The sequence below is a fragment of the Dipteris shenzhenensis genome, chromosome 27, assembly GCF_047967505.1.
Source record: "Dipteris shenzhenensis isolate YYH24624 ecotype China chromosome 27, Dip_SZ_1.0, whole genome shotgun sequence".
NCBI lineage: Eukaryota > Viridiplantae > Streptophyta > Polypodiopsida > Gleicheniales > Dipteridaceae > Dipteris > Dipteris shenzhenensis.
Window position 1 is genome coordinate 50919726 of NC_141622.1, and position 6014 is coordinate 50925739.

A 6014-nucleotide genomic window follows, 5' to 3' on the forward strand; every position below is an offset into this window, starting at 1 on the left:
GGGCTTTTTCATGTGCAATATGTGGTTTAAGTTCTGAAATCTGCTGTAAAGTATTTTCCGGAGCAAAGCTTGCTGTCATTGTGTTGTTTTTTTTGGTCAATTACTCGGAAGTAAACGTTGGGTTTTAAATCTTTATCTTTAAAGAGTCCATAGTAAATGCCATAGATGTGCAAAATGAAAGAATTTTTCTTTGGCTTGGCCTATTCAGTTTTGTATTCAGACTAGATAAGATACCTAACCAGGCTCAAGTTAAGTATATCAAGTGTTGATGACTTTGGTAATGTCTTATGAAAACTGAAATTTGACATGATCACAAATTCATGATTTACCAAATCCATAGTAATCAAGAACAAGGAAACACGTGGAGGAGAGAAGAGAGAGAGAGCGACATTGCATGGGAGTCCAATCTGCCCCTCCTAGATGGTGGCGCTTTCCATCTTATATTCCTTAAGAGTTTGAGGTGGCGAGCAAAGGCTTCTCTACGTGTCCATCGAGGGGCTCCTCTACGTGTTGATTCTTCCACAATAACCGTCTCTCTTCTTATTATCCCCTGACGTTTCTTTCGTTTTGTGTCCCCTCTCTTCGTTGCGTCTACAACCTTTCCATTCGCCTTCGACAAAATGTCCTCCCATCCCCTTCATCGATCAAGCGGAAGTCAATATCAAAGGCTATGGGGGGTCCATGGATGGTTACCAACGATGTTCCCTCGACACGTTTCTTCGATCGTCTTCCTCCAAGATCCTCCGAACGAGCACGTCGAGCTATGGAGCAGAGATGAATGTTGTGATGGCATAGCAACGGCGAGACTCGCAGAGTGTAGTAGAGGCATCTCCCCTGTGGTAGTGTGCATGCGCTTGGAGAGCTTTGACCGAACAGCGATGGGTTGGATAGAAGAAGGTATGGCTCAATCAACACTTATTTCCTTGAGGTAACGAGGGAGAATGCCCGTGAAGCATATCTGTTGTAAGCCTCCATATGTGAAATTAAACAATGAAAGCGTTCAGAATGTGAATAGATTTCAATCACAATGCCACACGACCTGGATGAGAGGGAGCGATCTATAAGGCTTGCCTTCTTCTTCGATTCCACTACCAGAATCTTTTAGGTGGAGCGAGGCACCCACTTCTCGCCTCTTTGTATGGAAGCAATATGCCAGGTTCAGTGGAATTGGCAGAGCAGGAGCAAAGCATGCATGTGAAAGGACTCCAGTTTCTCATCAGTAACCCTTGCACCTTGCGATAGGATTTTGCCTTGGAGCTGGCCCCGATTTGAGCCAGGCATGTCAGGATTGCTCCTGGACGGTGCTCAGGAAGACGATTAGCTTGTAGCCTCTGAGGCGCAAGAATCTGTTATTGAAGATTGTTTTTGCGCGCTTTGGGTGCGGATGCTCATGATAAAGGGAAAAGCAAACTGTTTGGGATTTTATCAAAGTCGGTGCAAACACTTGATTTTTTGAGAGAGAAGTGGAGTGTCTGCGATGCTTAAATCTGAAGTGAAGAGGGAGCTTCGCCAAAGGTTGCGATTTGCGATCGGATGGACCAATGGCGTTCGAAAAAAGTAAAATGGCAGGCAGGAGTGCAACCAAGCATATGTCTGGGTGCCTAGACGGAACGGAAATGCAAGACGGGTCAGATTAAAGAACTGGAGCTTGATTTGGGTGAATAAAGAATGGCAAAGTCTACTGCATTTCTGGCAGCTAGCGTTGATGCTCCTTCCGGCGCACAAGCATGTGATGGAGGAACAAGTTCAAGTAAAGAAGTGGCAGTTGTATGGATGCAACGCAATGATCTGAATGTATAGAGCATGATCGTAAAGTTCCGTTTGATTGATCTCTGCGTGGAATCCATATTCAAGCGAACCTTGCCAACTATGACAAGAGGCACGTTTTCATGTGCACCCCCCCCACCCAAAAGCATCTAAGTGAGAATTCATGAGGTTGATAACTTACTAGAGGAGCATGGAGGGCTAAGCGAAAGGTGGAAAAACTACAAGCAGACAGATTATGGGCCAATTACATAAAGATTTGTCATTCTTGCTTTTGGGTTTTAGGACATTTTTTCAGCCCTAGAATACTGAAGGGGATACCTTTGTGTACACGATAGAAAATATTTGGCTTGACTAGATTTGGGAATCCATAAGCGCATCATGGGGAGTGTGAGAGAGATTAGCACATAGTTAAGACAACCTAGCATATTAAATTTTGTTGTCTCAAAATTTCAGACCTTATAAGAGTCACTGATGCCTAGGGAATTTTTATGTTCAAAATCTGTTTCAACATTCATATACTATGAATTATCTAAAATGTCCAAGCTTTAATATACTATTGGATCCTCATTGGGCGACTGCTTCAACTGTCTTATTTTTACTTTAATTTTGAATGCAATATCTATAGAGTAATGATTGGCTTTGGAACTATTTGAGGTTTTGAGGATGCAAGGACTTAGGAGACAAAAAAAAGCGCTAGACCAATTAATGAAACCAAAAGAGGTTGCTTTGCTTGAAGTTGGGTGGAATGTCGAAGTAAAGGCCTCTATGGTGCATGATCTATAAAATCTAAAACATGAGCTAATCAAGAAAATAGAAAGTTGCAAGGAAAGTTTAAGAGGAGCCCCATGTATTATGCCCCTAATGGAAGTCTTAGACAGAAGGATGGTCCGATACATGAGGGAGAGGACCAATGCCATAGCTCGGAATCTTGATGTTGTATGGCAAACTCACTCTTTCAATGTTTCCTGGATTAAGAAAGCTCCCCCCATGAAGAAAGAAGCCATAAACTCAAGGGGAGAAAAAATAGCCAAAAGTCGCATGCTATAAAAGGGGAGGGGTTGAAGGAGTAGCCACAAGGAGGAGCAAGCACGACGAGAGGGGATGTGATTGGGCTAAGGAAGTAGTTGGGAGGAGAGGTTGAGCAAAGGTGGCAAGGTGAGAGAGTTGATGTTGCAAGGAGTGAGGGAGGGTAGGGGAAGCATGATGTGTGAGGGTAATTGAGAGAGAGGTAGAGAGTTGGGGGTGGCAAGATAGTCGAGAAAAGGAGTAGCCACAAGGAGAAGGAGCAAGTACGACGAGAGGGGATGTGATTGGGCTAAGGAAGTAGTTGGGAGGAGAGGTTGAGCAAAGGTGGCAAGGTGAGAGAGTTGATGTTGCGAGGAGTGAGGGAGGGTAGGGGAAGCATGATGTGTGAGGGTAATTGAGAGAGAGGTAGAGAGTTGGGGGTGGCAAGATAGTCGAGAAAAGAGGACCAAAAGTACAAAGGGGGAGAGAGAATCCAAGGGGCTGTTTCATACCCGTTTGCTTGCAAATCGACGGGTGGAGTGACCACCAATGGATATGAGCGTCTCTTCCTACAAGGCCTCACACTTGTTCGCCCGATTGGAGCAAAAAGGGGACATGGAATCCAAGTCACGCTCGGGTAGGGAAAATATTTTGGGCGGCCTCAGAGCGGTGCCCAAGAAAGCATCCATCCACTTCCATCCAATCGCATGCTAGCCAAGACTTGAATCTGGGATCCCTAACCGTCACCGCAGGTTTGTCAAATTTATTATCAAGACAAGCCAGTTTTGGTGTAACACATGGGACACATTTAATACTTAATTCTCACATGTGAATAGGGACGGGGACGGATTGCGGGTTTACTCCAAGTAGTTGTTGGATATGCATTTTGGGGGCCTCACTCGTCTGCGGATGGGTGTGAAACCCCCTTATGCATTTTGGGGGCCTCACTCGTCCGCAGATGAAGCACTAGAGATCAAAGGTAACCGGTGATGATCAACAAGGGTGAAAATTGAAAAGGGTGATACGGAAACTTTACCCATCTATATCAGTCCCTAACCTGTCTCACAAATTCAATGCTTCAATCCATTGGAAACAAACCTGTCGTAGACGGGTCTGAGTACTCGTCTAGAGTATAATTGTAATTTCAAAAAGCAAAGAACCAATAATAATACATCCAAAAGCATCCCTTGTCCCCAGTTAGAGGGATTGCTCAACTTAGCTCCACAAGCTTAAAATATAACAAAGCTTAATATGCTCTCTTTCATAATTAATAAAATGAATTAGCCCATTGCTTAATATTCATTACTTTACAATATAGCCCATGGCCTTTGGCAACCATTCGATACTTTACGATATGGCACATGGCCTTTGGCAACCATTCGATACTTGGATTAATCTAAATCACCTTCACAATCTTTGCTCCTTGTTATCCAACTCATCATTTGTACTTGAGTTGTCAATTGTGTTAGTTACAATCAATTGAGGAATCATCACACCAACTAATTTCAACACAATTGTACGCTTGATATATAGATATCAAAATACCTTGTGATCAATTGCAACAATACTTGTAACACTATCAACATGAGTATTAACATGGAATCATCTATAACACAGGTAGATAGGCGTTCCTAGCTAAACCCCATAAAGCATCTACTAGGATTCTTGTCGTGTTTGATGCGCTACTTTGTCATATTCACACTTGACTAAAATTAAATAATTTCTTTAGTAAAAAATATAATTTCGCAACATCTCTTGCTTGGATTGTAATTGATCTCGGTTGTGTATATGACTTTTTGAGTCAACGAGTAGAGATGTGAAGAAAACTCTCTTGGATCTTCATCAAATATCATCTTGGTTAAAAATTACAAGAGATCTTAAGCTCTCTTATTGACAAGAGATAATGAATTTAGCCAATTAAAAACTTGTGAAAGATTATTTTAATTCTTATTCAGTACTAAGAGAAAGTAAAATACTTATTGTGTACCAAGAGAAAGTACTATACCGCATCCATTGCCTATGTTAATTTGGTGCAAGTTCAAGCATTATTATGTCATATTCCTCAATACCTATACCGTCCCATACTAATGTGATATTGCGAAATTATAACAAATACAAAGCATAATTATTTTTCCTCATGATGCGAGTAGCAATAAGTGACATACTATTCTGTGATCAGCAGGAGTGTATATGTACGTCATTGTCTAATCACACATCAAAGTTTTTTATTTAACTTGCTTATTGGTAACGATCCAATATGTATTTTCTTTAGCTGTTGGGAAAATACATAGAAGATATTACCTGACATACTAACTAATTTTATTATCTGTAAAAGCAATTTCGTAAAGAAATTACTAGAGCAAAAAAGCTTAGCAATGAACAATCATTCCTTCCTCCTTGCTTACCAAAAATGTCACATGATTTTTCTTCTCTTTAATTTCTCTAATTTAGTTCACTTTATTAGAATGCTTTATCGAAGCATACCATATGTATCACACAATAATGATTTTGTTATCCATAACTAAGCTAGGATTGACATCTACTCAAGCAAGCTATGAGCATACAAGCCCTATAAGTAATCGTATTTCTTATTTCATACATGCCACATGATATACGTTGTCTCATCCTTATCAATGCACATAATCATAAAAACTCTTTGCTCACCTAGATTATCCTAGATTCTATATAGGCTATCATATTTTATTATCCTTTTCATGATATTTTAACATGATCTATCAATCTTCTTCAGATTCAATTATACCCTTCTATCGCCATACCATTCTTTCTTGTCTTTATATGAGTACTCTTATGAGAGTTAGAAAAATGACGACATGGGAAAACAAAAAATATGAGAATAGATACATATCTTCTTTGTCCTTTCAAATCTTTGCTTGCTTGGTTAAGTCCCAATCAACTTTTTGTTGCTTCCTGTTCAATTGTCTGTCTGATAACTTTGTGGTTCAAAAGAGATTCCTTTCATAGTGACCTCATCATATGCAACTTAAGAAAAGCATTAAGTAAAAAGAAAGAAGAAGGATAAAAGATGTATCTAGAGATGCCTTGGTCGTCTTGTCACAAAGCTTGTATGGTTGATTGTGTCTACTAAGCTTGCAAGAGAAATTGTCGATTGTTGTCGAAGCAATAACATGCATATAGTGCATCTATTTGTCCTTGTTTCATTTGCAGCTCTCGATTCTTGATTTAGTCCTATTGCTTTCTTCCAATTAGATAGCCGTGGTCTT